Source organism: Panthera leo, chromosome A1, assembly GCF_018350215.1.
Source record: "Panthera leo isolate Ple1 chromosome A1, P.leo_Ple1_pat1.1, whole genome shotgun sequence".
NCBI classification, from domain to species: domain Eukaryota; kingdom Metazoa; phylum Chordata; class Mammalia; order Carnivora; family Felidae; genus Panthera; species Panthera leo.
In genome coordinates, this window is record NC_056679.1 from 147,610,261 (window position 1) to 147,626,886 (window position 16,626).

A 16,626-nucleotide genomic window follows, 5' to 3' on the forward strand; every position below is an offset into this window, starting at 1 on the left:
CAAACATAGCTAAACATTAGATAAAGTGGTGAAAATAGATTTTATTCGTTAAGTACTGACAGTAGGGGAAAGAGATGAACCTCATTCCCATTTGTGCAAAAGTGATTGGGAGTTTTAAAGGGAGAATGGAATGGGGATGGTGCGCAGTAGTGCAGCAGGGTCAGAGAAATGAAAAATTACAAAGTGTAAATGAGATTAGGCAGGTTGCATTTGCTAAATTGTCAGTTATCAGGTTTAGGATTCTATCCTCCCACAGTTATTGGGATAAAGAGGCCCTATAGTTCCTAATGATTACATTTCAAAGGAATGGATCTCGGATCCTTGAAGACTCTTCTGACTTTTAAGGGATACATATCCTCAGTTCTAAGTCATTTTTAAAAAAATTTATTTCTTTAAATTCAAGTTAGTTAACCTACAATGTAGTATGAGTTTCAGGAGTAGAACCCACTGATTCATCGCTTACATATAACATTCAGTTCTCATCCCAACAAGTGTCCTCCTTAATGCCCATCACCCTTTTAGCCCATCCCCCCACCCCCCTCCCTTCCAGCAACTGTCAGTTTGTTCTCTGTATTTAAGAGTCTCTTATGGTTTGTGTCCTCTGTTTTTATCTTATTTTTCTGAAGTCAGTCAGTCAGAGAAAGAGGAGTATCATAGGATTTCACTCATATGTGGAATTTAAGAAACAAAACAGATGAACATAGTGGAAGGGACAGGAAAAAAAAAAAAGTAAGCCACTTGTAGGAAGACTCTAAGAAACTGAGGTTAGGGACTTATGTTCATGTGTTGACTAGAAGGAGCAGCAAATTCTCCTGACAGTGCCCAGCCTTTTCAGGAACCTACGTAATGGAGGGCTCAGGTCATCTGAGGGACACACCCTTGTGCTGCTAGAAGCCATGATAGAAGCCATTTTTCAGGGCAAAGATTTACAGCACATTATTATGTGTCGAGAGTTCTGCAGTTCTCTTCAGCGTTGAGTGTGAGCTCCTGTTGCTCTCCATCCTCACTGGCGTTTGGTGTTGGCAGAATTCCAGATTGTGGCCATTTTTAAGTGTGTATCGGTACCTTGTGGTTTTAGTTCATATTTGCTTGATGACATACAATGAACATCTATTCATAGGCCTATTTACCATCTATACATCTTTTTTGGTGAGATAGCATTTCGGGTCTTATGCCTGCTTTTACATCAGGTGGTTCTTTTTATTGCTGAACTTTAATAGCTCTTTGTAGATTTTGATTAATTGTGTTTTATTGGATAGGTATCTTTTGTAAATACTACTTCCCAGGCTGTGGCTTCTCTTTTCATTCTCTTGATATTGTCTTTCACAGAGTAGAAGTTACTGTTTTTTAAGTAGGCTCCACACCCAGCTTGGAGCCCAATGCAGGGCTTGAACTCACGACCCTGGGATCAAGACCTGAGCTGAGATCAAGAGTCGGATGCTTAACCAACTGAGCCACACAGGTGCCCTTATAAGTTTTTAATTTAATGAAGTCCAGCATATTATTTCTTTCATAGATCATGCCTTTATGTATCTCAAAAAGTCATTGCCATACCCGAGGTTGTCTAAATGTTCTCTTATGTTATCTTCCAGGAGTTTCATAGTTTTGCTAAAGATCCGGAATAACAACCACAATACTGAGAAGAATAAAGTCAGAAAACTGACACTACCGGACTTTAATAATTACTATAAACTGACAGTCATCAATGCAGTGTGATCCTGGCATAAGAATAGACAAATAGATGAGTGGAACAGACCCATGTAAGTATAATCAACTGAGGGGCAAAGATAATGCAATGAATAAATTAACAATCTTTTCAACATATAGTGCTAGACCAACCAAATATATATGAGCAAAAAAAATAAATCTAGCCATAGAATCTATACTCTTCACAAAAATTAACTTAAATTAGATTTTAGGCTGAAATTAACAAAAGAATATCTTCAAGAAAATATTGATCTCTTTAAATGTATGTGGCAGTTCTTTTCACGCCCAGGCTTCCTACTCCCAAATCTTGAGAATATTTTTTTATAATATTGGGATTATCTTGTTCTTCAGTGTTTGACAGGATTCTCAATAAAATTATTTGGATTTTATCTTTATTTCAGCAAAAATTATTTAATTTCTTGGGGCACTGGAGTGGCTCAGTTGGTTCAGCATCCAACTTCAGCTCAGGTCATGATCTCTCTGTTCATGAGTTCAAGTCCTGCATTGGGTTCTGTGCTGACAGCTCAGAGCCTAGAGCCTGCTCTGGATTCTTTGTGTGTGTGTGTGTGTGTGTGTGTGTGTGTGTGTGTGTGTGTGTGTGTGTCTCTCTCTCTCTCTCTCTGCCCCTCCCCTGCTTGTGCTCTATCTCAAAAATAAATAATTACATTTTAAGAAAAATTTTTAATTTCTTAACCTTTTATAGCTAATCAGGCTTTCCCCCACTTTTGAGCCATTTTTAGTAAGTTATATTTCCCTGGGATGTTGCGATTTCTATCCAGAATTTCAATTTTATGTATTAATCTGTTCACAATTGGTCTTTTTAAAAGTGTGCTATATCTACAGTTGTATTTTAATTCCAAAAATATTTGTGGCTTTTTTCTCTCATTATTAATGTCTGAATTGTTATTTTTTATGTATGAGTCTAGCTTATCCCAGAAGCAGATAAGAAGATGGAAATAAATGTGCAAGAGTTTTATTAAAGGAAACGCCTATGTAAGAGAAAATAGGGAGGGGGATGTGAAAATCTGAGAAAGCTGTCAGACCACAGTGCAAGTCTGAACACAAGAAAAGAGGAGGAGCAAAGTTTCCTAAACTGCTATCCAGTCTTTAAAAAAAAGATATGGCAAAGCCTTTGGGGGGTTCCTTGAGCTTAAGTCTGCCGTGAGAAGAGTTCCAGTTCCTCTAGTTGGACGCCTGTGAGGTTCATTCTCATGGCTGCTATAATTAGTCTCTGCAAAGAACCAGTTTTCTTGTTTGTTAATTCTATCTCACTTCATTTGCAATTTCATCATCTCTCCTCTAAACTCTATTATTTCCATTTTTCCTAAAAAACACCTAGTGTTTTTTCTAAAGTGTGATTCTTGCTGAATCTCATAAAGTTTTATACATAAAGCTTTATTGTGCAACTTTAAGAATTTTCTAATTTTTACCATGATTTCTATTATGACCATTACGTATTTGGAGATTTTTCAAGTTTACTACTTTTTAAAAAGTTAACATTTGGTTCAGAAGTCAACAAATGTCTTGAATAGAAACCATATAAATTCTCATTTTTAATTTTTTTTCTCTCAGGGTTTTTAATTGCTCAAATACTGCATGCTTGATAACTCTGAAGACTTTTTTTCTTTTGGTCACCTCAGACTGGTGATAGCAGCATGATCCTTTCATTTGGATTTTAAGTCATTAGCTCCAATAGGCAAATGCCAGCAAAGGGGCAAACTTAAGGAGAATTCAAGGCTCATATCAATGTGCTATTGTCCCTTTTCTTAGCCTCTCAAGTCTGGTTGTCATAGATATTTCCTAGCAATTTTTAAACATTTCTATGTATGTATGTATGGTATATACGGCTTATAAAGTATAGAGATAAATAATATATAAGGTAAACATTCATCTCTAAACATATTTTATATGTACAAATCTAATACAACATATATTTTATAAATATATGAATCAGCCTTTTACCCAGTACTCACCTTGTATAACTGCCTTCTATCGGAAGGTTAGTTTGTTTTTTTTTTTTTTTTTAATAATTATTTATTTTTGAGAGACAGAGAGAGGGAGACTCAGAGTCTGAAGAGCATAGTCTATGACCTGTCAGGGCAGAGGCCCACACTGGGCTGAAACTCAGGAACCGTGAGAAGCTTAACCAACTGAGCCACCTAGGTGCCCCTGGGAAGCTTAGTTTGATACCAGTTATTCTATTATGTATATAACCTCAAGTGTGATTTTTAATCATAATTTCATGCTTTATTTGGTCTTCTCAAGGATACTTTAAATACTTTTTTTTTGAAGTATGATTGACCAAAATACTTCCTTATATAATATTACTCTTTTTAAATAATTCAAGGACTATAGAAAGTGGTCTTTGATCATTCTTCTTCTCCTGGCTCACACAGTAGTTTAAACAAATATCACAGTTCTATGTTTTCTTCCCTTTTTATTTTAAGTTATCAGTCATTCTTATGTCACATTTTGTGGTCAATATAGGTTGAGATTTACCAAGCTGAAAACTTTCTTTACTTGCCAAATTTTTCTTGTAGTCAGGACTTCCTTTTAGGGGTGCCTGGGTGGTCAGTTGCTTAAGTGTCCAACTTCTACCCAGGTCATGATTTCATGGTTCGTGGGTTCAAGCCCCATGTTGGGTTCTAGACTGACAGCTCAGAGCCTGGAGCCTGCTTTGAATTCTGTATCTTCCTCTTTTGCTCTCTGCCCCTCACCCACTCACACACTGTCTTTGTCTCTCAAAAATAAATGTTAAAAAAGTTAAAAGAAAGAACTTCCTTTTCTACTGCTTTCCTACTCCTTTATATTACTCCTAGAATTTTTAAGATTTTTGAAAACATTTTTTAAATGGACATTTTCTCTTAGTATTTTGGAAAAATTATTCCACTGCCTTTCCAATTCTGTTTTTGTTACTGTGAATTAAACAGCTAACTCTTACTAGGTAATTTATTTTCTGCCTCTAGTCCCTTTTCTTCATCTTTGATGTTTAGTTTTAAAATGAGGGGCGCCTGGGTGGCTCGGCTCAGTCGGTTGAGCGTCCGACTTCGGCTCAGGTCACGATCTCACGGTCAGTGAGTTCGAGCCCTGTGTCAGGCTCTGGGCTGATGGCTCAGAGCCTGGAGCCTGCTTCTGATTCTGTGTCTCCCTCTCTCTCTGCCCCTCCCCCATTCATGCTCTGTCTCTCTCTGTCTCAAAAATAAATAAATGTTAAAATTTTTTTTTTTTTTAAATAAAATGATATGCATTTATTTTTTATTGATTTTTTGCAATAACTGTTTGTTGATTTTGAGTGTATATTTCCTCTCAAGAGAAAATACTTAGTCATTACTTCTAAAATGTCTTTTTTCCCTCATTTATTAGAACTCACTTTTTCAAGTTTCAAAAACCGTCTATTTTCTGACATTCATTTTGGATGTGTATGCTGGATAATTTCTTCATATAGTTCACTAATATTCCTGTAAGCTATTTCAAATATCTTACCTCTAAATTTCTAATTTATAAATACGTACATGTTTTCAAATCTTTTAATAATTAAAAAAAAATTATTTTTACCACCCTAATTATTTACAAATATTAACTAACTTGTTTTGCATTGAGTATTTCAGACTTTCAATTCTTGCCTAAAACACTGTGCCATCTTACTAGGAAAGAGTAAACTGGTGCAGCCACTCTGGAAAACAGTGTTGGGTTTCCTGAAAAAATTAAAAATAGAATTACCCTATGACCCAGCAATACCTCTACTACGAATTTATCTAAAGGATACAGGAGTTCTCATTCATAGGGGCACATGTACCCCAATGTTTATAGCAGCGCTATCAACAATAGCCAACTTATGGAAAGAGCCCAAATGTCCAAAGATGTGTTCTATATATACAATGGAATACTACTTAGCAATGACAAAGAATGAAATCCTGCCGTTTGGAACAACATGGATGAAAATAGAGAGTATTATGCTAAGTGAAATACATCAGTCAGAAAAAGACAGATATCATATGCTTTCACTCATATGTAGAATTTGAGAAACTTAACAGAGGACCACAGGGGAAGGGAAGGAAAAATAAATTGCAAAGAGAGAGGGAGGCAAATCATAAAAGACTCTTAAACACAGAGAACAAACGGAGGGTTGATGGGGGAAAAATGGGAGATGGGCACTGAGGAGGGCACTTGTGGGGATGAGCACTGGGTACAATATGTAAATGATGAATCAGGAATCTACTCCTGAAGCCTAGACTACACTGTATATGGTGTTATGTTAGCTAATGTGACAATTATTTTTTAAAAATAATAAACACTTAAACATAAGAAAATAAATTAAAAAAAATTAAAAAAAAAGAATTGTAACTGCCTCCTCCCACAAGAATAAAAAAGAAAACTCATCTATTAAATAAAATGCATGCTAAAATACTTGTCAGAGAAATGTAAATCTGAAACTGTAGTCTAATAGGTAACCTGACATACTTTCTTTGTTAATATATTGCTATAATTAAAAACCTGTGAAAATAATAAATTAAGTGAACAAATAAAAAGGTAGGCTGCAACATGATATGCAAATTAATTTATTATATTAACATTTTTTATAAATTCCTTTCTGTGATACTTTTACCAAGTGTCAGGAAGATAGACACTAGATTTCTATGTTAGCTGCTAAAGCAGCATTTACTTTACTTAGTCAAATGGAGATAACGTGGGAGAAATATATATCCATAATATAATTTATACTACACTTAATAAATTAATGAATCATCTTATGTACATAGTATTTGGGGAAGATAAAAATGATCTCTTTTCTTTGGGAGTTTATATTCTATTCAAAAAGAAAATAGAGTAAAACATTGAGTGGATGTTAGCGTTGTCATTTAGGTGTGAGGCTGTATTTTCTCTAAACCCTGTTGTAACAAATGAATGCAGGTAAGTCAGTTCAACTGTCTTTTAGTGATCTTTCTCATTTGTCTATGTCATTACTGCCCTACCTAATTCATGGTGTCGTAGTGAGATACAACCTGGTAGTATACAAAATAGTGCCTTATAAAAATCACAACTATGGTTTTGAGTTTTATAGTGGAGACATCACTAACACTGTTTCGAAAAAGAATTAAGTGTTGCTTTGTCTCTCAGAGAGTAAACCTGAGCCCTTGAGGTTAAGTTACTCAAGAACAAAACAAAACAAAACAAAAACTTATAAATACATGTGAAAAGGATAATAAACAACTGGTAGGCAGTCTCATTTTGTTTTCAGTTCATAAGTTAAAGTCTCATTTCCAAAGACTATCTTGAATATATTTTTATTACAAAGGAGACTGGAGGAGATTAAAGAATGAGCATAATTAATAGAAAACAACGCATCTCTTCTAAAACCACACCCAACAAGGTAGCCTTTTTTTGGCTTGGTAAAATTGTACCATACCATGCCTCATGGAATGAAGAGTCCAGTGGTCTGCAGGGACACTACAGGCAACTGAGAATGGTGTTCCAAGAGCCTCTTGAGAGAAAAGGGTTGACAATTTCCCTTTTTCTTTCAACTTCACTACTGATACATTTTTTAGTGATTGAGAAGAAAAAGTTTTACTGATATCGATGAGCAAAAAAGGTACCAAGCCTTCCACTCTATGAAAGGCAGCGAATGGGCTTTGGTGGTTACCAGAACTCACTTTGCCACCTGGATTATCATGAGAGAAGGCATTATAAGAAGCATGACATTTGGCTGAATCCTGAAACATTTCCTGAAAGTTACAGATAATTAATTAGTATTTTTTGATTTAGTGAGTGCAACATATTTCACTATGCATTTCAGGTGACAAATAAGTACAAACACCATCCTCTAAGATCTCACATGCTAAAACTAATGTTATAGATGTTAATTATATTATGAAGCAGAAACTAAGAAGCAACAAAATTAGACAATTTATATAAAATTAGATTAGCCTTCTACTATTTAAAATTGGGAAAGATTCTACAGATGAAATGGCATTTGAATAGAACTTAAAAAATGTAAAAAGTGGATAGATTAGTATAATATAGAGACATAGAGCAAGGCATTTATCACTGAAGATGGTAGATAAGAAGGGAGAAAAAATACAGAAAAGAGATCTGGGTAGCAATGGTAGTATTTTTGTCAAGAAAGCCATGTATCAAGTCACAATATGCCTTGAATAGCATTTAAAATTAAAATATTCATTTCTTTTATAATCAGGGCTTGTAAAAGACATAAAATAATATAATCTAGCACCATGCCAAACTTGCACTCAATTGAAAGAGTTTATAGTAAGGGTGTTCCATTGGGAAGTTTTGTGCTACTGCCCAGACAACAAAGACAACGAAGTCGGAAAACAGGAGAGGGGAGGTGGGAATGGTGAAAACATGCTAATGCCAAACATTGTAGAGAAGAAAGATGGCAACTTTATGGTTTGAACTATACAGAGTCTCTTGTATACCTTGTATACTAACTCTGTCCTGGATTAATTAATTGTATTTTCCAACTTTCCTATTCTCTTTTCTGTTCTGCTCTTTAGTCTTAGACACTTGTCTTACATCATCTTCTCAGTTGGGGGGAGATGATTTTATTTTATTTTTTTTTTTTTTTTATTTTTTTTTTTTTTATTTTATTTTTTTTTTTTATTTTTTAATATATGAAATTTCCTGTCAAATTGGTTTCCATACAACACCCAGTGCTCATCCCAAAAGGTGCCCTCCTCAATACCCATCACCCACCCTGTCCTCCCTCCCACCCTGCCCTCCCTCCCACCCCCCATCAACCCTCAGTTTGTTCTCAGTTTTTTAACAGTCTCTAATGCTTTGGCTCTCTCCCACTCTAACCTCTTTTTTTTTTTTTTTTTTTTTTTTTTTTTCCTTCCCCTCCCCCATGGGTTTCTGTTATGTTTCTCAGGATCCACATAAGAGTGAAACCATATGGTATCTGTCTTTCTCTGTATGGCTTATTTCACTTAGCATCACACTCTCCAGTTCCATCCATGTTGCTACAAAAGGCCATATTTCATTTTTTCTCATTGCCACGTAGTATTCCATTGTGTATATAAACCACAGTTTCTTTATCCATTCATCAGTTGATGGACATTTAGGCTCTTTCCATAATTTGGCTATTGTTGAGAGTGCCGCTATAAACATTGGGGTACAGGTGCCCCTATGCATCAGTACTCCTGTATCCCTTGGATAAATTCCTAGCAGTGCTATTGCTGGGTCATAGGGTAGGTCTATTTTTAATTTTCTGAGGAACCTCCACACTGCTTTCCAGAGCGGCTGCACCAATTTGCATTCCCACCAACAGTGCAAGAGGGTTCCTGTTTCTCCACATCCTCTCCAGCATCTATAGTCTCCTGATTTCTTCATTTTGGCCACTCTGACTGGCGTGAGGTGGTATCTGAGTGTGGTTTTGATTTGTATTTCCCTGATAAGGAGCGACGTTGAACATCTTTTCATGTGCCTGTTGGCCATCCGGATGTCTTCTTTAGAGAAGTGTCTATTCATGTTTTCTGCCCATTTCTTCACTGGGTTATTTGTTTTTCGGGTGTGGAGTTTGATGAGCTCTTTATAGATTTTGGATACTAGCCCTTTGTCCGATGTGTCATTTGCAAATATCTTTTCCCATTCCGTTGGTTGCCTTTTAGTTTTGTTGGTTGTTTCCTTTGCTGTGCAGAAGCTTTTTATCTTCATAAGGTCCCAGTAATTCACTTTTGCTTTTAATTCCCTTGCCTTTGGGGATGTGCCGAGTAAGAGATTGCTACGGCTGAGGTCAGAGAGGTCTTTTCCTGCTTTCTCCTCTAAGGTTTTGATGGTTTCCTGTCTCACATTCAGGTCCTTTATCCATTTTGAGTTTATTTTTGTGAATGGTGTGAGAAAGTGGTCTAGTTTCAACCTTCTGCATGTTGCTGTCCAGTTCTCCCAGCACCATTTGTTAAAGAGACTGTCTTTTTTCCATTGGATGTTCTTTCCTGCTTTGTCAAAGATGAGTTGGCCATACGTTTGTGGGTCTAGTTCTGGGGTTTCTATTCTATTCCATTGGTCTATGTGTCTGTTTTTATGCCAATACCATGCTGTCTTGATGATGACAGCTTTGTAGTAGAGGCTAAAGTCTGGGATTGTGATGCCTCCTGCTTTGGTCTTCTTCTTCAAAATGACTTTGGCTATTCGGGGCCTTTTGTGGTTCCATATGAATTTTAGGATTGCTTGTTCTAGTTTCGAGAAGAATGCTGGTGCAATTTTGATTGGGATTGCATTGAATGTGTAGATAGCTTTGGGTAGTATTGACATTTTGACAATATTTATTCTTCCAATCCATGAGCAGGGAATGTCTTTCCATTTCTTTATATCTTCTTCAATTACCTGCATAAGCTTTCTATAGTTTTCAGCATACAGATCTTTTACATCTTTGGTTAGATTTATTCCTAGGTATTTTATGCTTCTTGGTGCAATTGTGAATGGGATCAGTTTCTTCATTTGTCTTTCTGTTGCTTCATTGTTAGTGTATAAGAATGCAACTGATTTCTGCACATTGATTTTGTATCCTGCAACTTTGCTGAATTCATGTATCAGTTCTAGCAGACTTTTGGTGGAGTCTATCGGATTTTCCATGTATAATATCATGTCATCTGCAAAAAGCGAAAGCTTGACTTCATCTTTGCCAATTTTGATGCCTTTGATTTCCTTTTGTTGTCTGATTGCTGATGCTAGAACTTCCAGCACTATATTAAAGAGCAGCGGTGACAGTGGGCATCCCTGTCGTGTTCCTGATCTCAGGGAAAAAGCTCTCAGTTTTTCCCCGTTGAGGATGATGTTAGCTGTGGGCTTTTCATAAATGGCCTTTATGATCTTTAAGTATGTTCCTTCTATCCCGACTTTCTCAAGGGTTTTTATTAAGAAAGGGTGCTGGATTTTGTCAAAGGCCTTTTCTGCATCGATTGACAGGATCATATGGTTCTTCTCTTTTTTTTTGTTAATGTGATGTATCACGTTGATCGATTTGCGAATGTTGAACCAGCCCTGCATCCCAGGAATGAATCCCACTTGATCATGGTGAATAATTCTTTTTATATGCTGTTGAATTCGATTTGCTAGTATCTTATTAAGAATTTTTGCATCCATATTCATCAGGGATATTGGCCTGTAGTTCTCTTTTTTTACTGGGTCTCTGTCTGGTTTAGGAATCAAAGTAATACTGGCTTCATAGAATGAGTCTGGAAGTTTTCCTTCCCTTTCTATTTCTTGGAATAGCTTGAGAAGGATAGGTATTATCTCTGCTTTAAATGTCTGGTAGAACTCCCCTGGGAAGCCATCTGGTCCTGGACTCTTATTTGTTGGGAGATTTTTGATAACCGATTCAATTTCTTCGCTGGTTATGGGTCTGTTCAAGCTTTCTATTTCCTCCTGATTGAGTTTTGGAAGAGTGTGGGTATTTAGAAATTTGTCCATTTCTTCCAGGTTGTCCAATTTGCTGGCATATAATTTTTCATAGTATTCCCTGATAATTGTTTGTATCTCTGAGGGATTGGTTGTAATCATTCCATTTTCATTCATGATTTTATCTATTTGGGTCATCTCCCTTTTCTTTTTGAGAAGCCTGGCTAGAGGTTTGTCAATTTTGTTTATTTTTTCAAAAAACCAACTCTTGGTTCATTGATCTGCTCTACAGTTTTTTTAGATTCTATATTGTTTATTTCTGCTCTGATCTTTATTATTTCTCTTCTTCTGCTGGGTTTAGGCTGCCTTTGCTGTTCTGCTTCTATTTCCTTTAGGTGTGCTGTTAGATTTTGTATTTGGGATTTTTCTTGTTTCTTGAGATAGGCCTGGATTGCAATGTATTTTCCTCTCAGGACTGCCTTCGCTGCATCCCAAAGCGTTTGGATTGTTGTATTTTCATTTTCGTTTGTTTCCATATATGTTTTAATTTCTTCTCTAATTGCCTGGTTGACCCACTCATTCGTTAGTAGGGTGTTCTTTAACCTCCATGCTTTTGGAGGTTTTCCAGACTTTTTCCTGTGGTTGATTTCAAGCTTCATAGCATTGTGGTCTGAAAGTATGCATGGTATAATTTCAATTCTTGTAAACTTATGAAGGGCTGTTTTGTGACCCAGTATATGATCTATCTTGGAGAATGTTCCATGTGCACTCGAGAAGAAAGTATATTCTGTTGCTTTGGGATGCAGAGTTCTAAATATATCTGTCAAGTCCATCTGATCCAATGTATCATTCAGGGCCCTTGTTTCTTTATTGACCGTGTGTCTAGATGATCTATCCATTTCTGTAAGTGGGGTGTTAAAGTCCCCTGCAATGACCACATTCTTATCAACAAGGTTGCTTATGTTTATGAGTAATTGTTTTATATATCTGGGGGCTCGGGTATTTGGTGCATAGACATTTATAATAGTTAGCTCTTCCTGGTGGATAGACCCTGTGATTATTATATAATGCCCTTCTTCATCTCTTGTTACAGCCTTTAATTTAAAGTCTAGTTTGTCTGATATAAGTATGGCTACTCCAGCTTTCTTTTGGCTTCCAGGAGCATGATAAATAGTTCTCCATCCCCTCACTCTCAATCTAAAGGTGTCCTCAGATCTAAAATGAGTCTCTTGTAGACAGCAAATAGATGGGTCTTGTTTTTTTATCCATTCTGATACCCTATGTCTTTTAGTTGGCGCATTTAATCCATTTACATTCAGTGTTATTATAGAAAGATAAGGGTTTAGAGTCATTGTGATGTCTGTATGTTTTATGCTTGTAGTGATGTCTCTGGTACTTTGTCTCACAGGATCCCCCTTAGGATCTCTTGTAGGGCTGGTTTCGTGGTGACAAATTCCTTCAGTTTTTTGTTTGTTTGGGAAGACCTTTATCTCTCCTTCTATTCTAAATGACAGACTTGCTGGATAAAGGATTCTCGGCTGCATATTTTTGCTGTTTAGCACACTGTAGATATCGTGCCAAGCCTTTCTGGCCTGCCAAGTTTCAAAGGAGAGATCAGTCACGAGTCTTATAGGTCTCCCTTTATATGTGAGGGCACGTTTATCCCTTGCTGCTTTCAGAATTTTCTCTTTATCCTTGTATTTTGCCAGTTTCACTATGATATGTCGTGCAGAAGGTCGATTCAAGTTACGTCTGAAGGGAGTTCTCTGTGCCTCTTGGATTTCAATGCCTTTTTCCTTCCCCAGTTCAGGGAAGTTCTCAGCTATAATTTGTTCAAGTACCCCTTCAGCACCCTTCCCTCTCTCTTCCTCCTCTGGGATACCAATTATGCGTATATTATTTTTTTTTAGTGTATCACTTAGTTCTCTAATTTTCCCCTCATACTCCTGGATTTTTTTATCTCTCTTTCTCTCAGCTTCCTCTTTTTCCATAACTTTATCTTCTAGTTCACCTATTCTCTCCTCTGCCTCTTCAAGCCGAGCCATCGTGGATTCCATTTTGTTTTGCAATTCGTTTAAAGCGTTTTTCAACTCCTCGTGACTGTTCCTTAGTCCCTCGATCTTTGTGGCAAGAGATTCTCTGCTGTCCTGTATACTGTTTTCAAGCCCAGCGATTAATTTTATGACTATTATTCTAAATTCACTTTCTGTTATATTATTTAAATCCTTTTTGATCAGTTCATTAGCTGTTGTTATTTCCTGGAGATTCTTCTGAGGGGAATTCTTCCGTTTGGTCATTTTGGAGAGTCCCTGGCGTGGTGAGGACCTGCAGTGCACTTCCCCTGTGCTGTGGTGTATAACTGGAGTTAGTGGGCGGGGCCGCAGTCCGACCCGATGTCTGCCCCCAGCCCACTGCTGGGGCCACAGTCAGACTGGTGTGTGCCTTCTCTTCCCCTCTCCTAGGGGCGGGATTCACTGTGGGGTGGCGTGGCCCGTCTGGGCTACTTGCACACTGCCAGGCTTGTGTTGCTGGGGATCTGGCGTATTAGCTGGGGTGGGTAGGCAAGGTGCACGGGGGCTGGAGGGGCAGGCTTAGCTCACTTCTCCTTAGGTGATCCGCTTCAGGAGGAGCCCTGTGGCAGCGGGAGGGAGTCAGATCCGCTGCCGGAGGTTTGGCTCCGCAGAAGCACAGAGTTGGGTGTTTGCGCGGAGCGAGCAAGTTCCCTGGCAGGAACTGGTTCCCTTTGGGATTTTGGCTGGGGGATGGGAGGGGGAGATGGCGCTGGCGCCTTTGTTCCCCGCCAAGCTGAGCTCTGCCGTCCGGGGGCTCAGCAGCTCTCCCTCCCTTTGTCCTCCAGCCTTCCCGCTTTCCGAGCAGAGCTGTTAACTTATGACCTCCCAGAGGCTAAGTCGCGCTTGCTGTCGGAACACAGTCTGTCCGGCCCCTCCGCTTTTGCCAGCCAGACTCGGGGGCTCTGCTTGGCCGGCGAGCCGCCCCTCCGCCCCGGCTCCCTCCCGCCAGTCCGTGGAGCGCGCACCGCCTCGCCGCCCTTCCTACCCTCTTCCGTGGGCCTCTGGTCTGCGCTTGGCTCCGGAGACTCCGTTCTGCTAATCCTCTGGCGGTTTTCTGGGTTCTTTAGGCAGGTGTAGGTGGAATCTAAGTGATCGGCAGGACGCGCTGTGAGCCCCGCATCCTCCTACGCCGCCATCTTCCGGAACCCCCCCGGGGGGAGATGATTTTAAAAAACACAACGATACAAAATATATTAAAGGTCTATATTCCTATCAGAGCTGACTAAAATTTTGGTGTCATTTTTAATGTTCTTAAAATAAACATAAAACTGAAAGTTGTATTATTCATCACCCTCCTCATTGCAATTATCATGAGTTCTGATATATACAGTTCATATGTCAGTATCCAACTCTTTAATAGTTTATATTTCTAATGTACATTTACATATACACAAAAAATCATCTACATCTTGTCTTTTCACTGAACATTAAGCAACAAACTAAATTATGCCAACAATGCCTATGATCCATCAATTGGTCTTCTTGAAATATAACTAAAGAAGGATGAAAACTTATGACCATACAAAAGCCTGCACACATGTTTATAGCAGATTTATAAAGGATTGTGAAAACATGGGAACAATCAAGATGCCCTTCAGTAGGTGAATGGAAAAACTGTCGTACATGTAGAAAATGGAGTATTACTCACTGCTAAAAGAATCAGCTATCAAGCTATAAAAAGATATGGAGAAAACTGAAAATACATATTACTAAGTGGAAAAAGGCAATTTGTAGAGGCTACATATTGTAAGATTGTAAGGTAACACTGTGGAGACAGTAAAAAAACAAAACAAAACAAAACAAACAAACAAACAAAAAAAGATAATAGTTGCCAGGGGCTGGGGGAATAGAGGATGTATAAATGGAATATAACATTTCCAGGGCAGTGGAACTACTCTGTATGACACTATAATGATTATTAACAACACTAAGAATGAACCTAATATAAACTACAGACATTATATAACAATATTGTATCAATGTAAGTTCATCGATTATAACAAATATACCACTCTGGTGGAAGATGTTGATAATGAGTGAGGCTGTGCACATACTTGTAAAGGCAGAAAGTATATGAAAAATCTCTCTGTCTTCTGGTCAATATTGCCATGAGCCTAAAACTGCTTTAAAAAATAGTCTAGGTTAGGGGGGAGGAATCAAGTCTAGTAACACACATACACACATGCATGCACACATACACAGATGATGCCAGGGTTTGAGTCTTGATTTCTGAGAGATGGTACAGTCAACAGAAATAATGGTAGAAAAAGGAAAAAAGAGGGCCACGTTGGGATGAGGAGCTGTGTTCAAAGATCACGGGGGATGTGTGTTAAAGTCAATGTGCTGGCAACACATCTTGGTGGAAGGGCACATAAGAAAGGTGGAAATGTGAAACTCGATTTTCAGAAATACATCAGAACTTCATGGAAGTTATTCTCAATAGAAGTAACTCAATGGAGCCATTTACAATTTTGTATTTTAAAACTACTATTCAGACTTCAAAGTTTTCCAGGCCTTTCATTTCCTAGACTTATGACTGAAGGAAAAAAAATCAAACTAGGTAAAATCTCCTTGATATATGTAGACCATTCTAATGTATTTTAATAAAAATTAGGGTTTCCTTAAGTTGAGCCTAAACTTTAAAATTCCTCTGCCTAGTTTCAAAGTCAAGAGACATTATCATTTTTATATGAGCTACCAATATAACAATAAATAGTTGCTCTGAAGTATTATACTAAAAATGAATTATGCCCTCAAAACAGGTAACATGCCCTGTTTTCTTTTGAGAACTTTTTAATGTGTGTTTTAACAGGAAAAATTCTTTTCTTTTTTGCATACAGGTAATTTGTTTTCACTTTTGTAGTTTTGTAGCAGAGTTCAATTAAAATTTTATTCACAATCAGGCACATGGTTTTATTTAAGTTACTTATTTAATTCAAATGGAAGAGTGTGCCCGAGAAGCCCTTTCCAAATAATTAAAAACTGTCTTTAGTTTAACCCAGATCAAGTGCTTATATTTTAAAACACATGTGAATAGGTTTCCTAGCAATTACCTGCAATCTGTCCCTGAGCTTTTGACATTAAACAATTAAGCTCTATTTCTTGACTTTCAATTAGTATATTCACTATCCCACTCCATATTTGAAAAGTTGATTAATGAATCACCAGAGCAATTTCAATCCTGTCAAAATAAGGGAGAATTCATGATGTTTGTTCTTACCGACTATATTTTAAATGTTAATTCAGTCTCTAAGACAGGGCTTAGTGCGGGGATCAGAAAGAAAGATGCAGAGTGGGAGAGAGAAGCGTAGGTGTCTCCAGAAAAGTTCTAGTGGCCATGTTGAAAGGAGATTTAGGTGTGGACCTTCCCAGAGAGCTCACAATGCTGCACACAAATTACCTTTTTTTATTATGGTAAAGTTATAGACTATTTTTGACTATTGAGAGGTTATAAAAATATTTGGTTCAGAAACATTCACTTCCATGTTTCCCA

The 16,626-nt window shown here is 37.6% G+C and overlaps 1 long non-coding RNA gene across 2 annotated transcripts in view; it reads left to right on the top strand.

Annotated features, from left to right (window-relative positions):
- The first annotated feature begins 1,425 nt into the window (after positions 1-1,425).
- The window catches only part of LOC122200928, a 48,894-nt gene continuing 33,693 nt past the window's right edge, over positions 1,426-16,626 (top strand). For both annotated transcript variants that reach the window (XR_006194004.1, XR_006194001.1), the window contains exons 1-2: positions 1,426-1,462; positions 1,593-1,760. This is a non-coding gene — a long non-coding RNA (uncharacterized LOC122200928). The remainder of the gene's footprint in view (positions 1,463-1,592; positions 1,761-16,626) is intronic.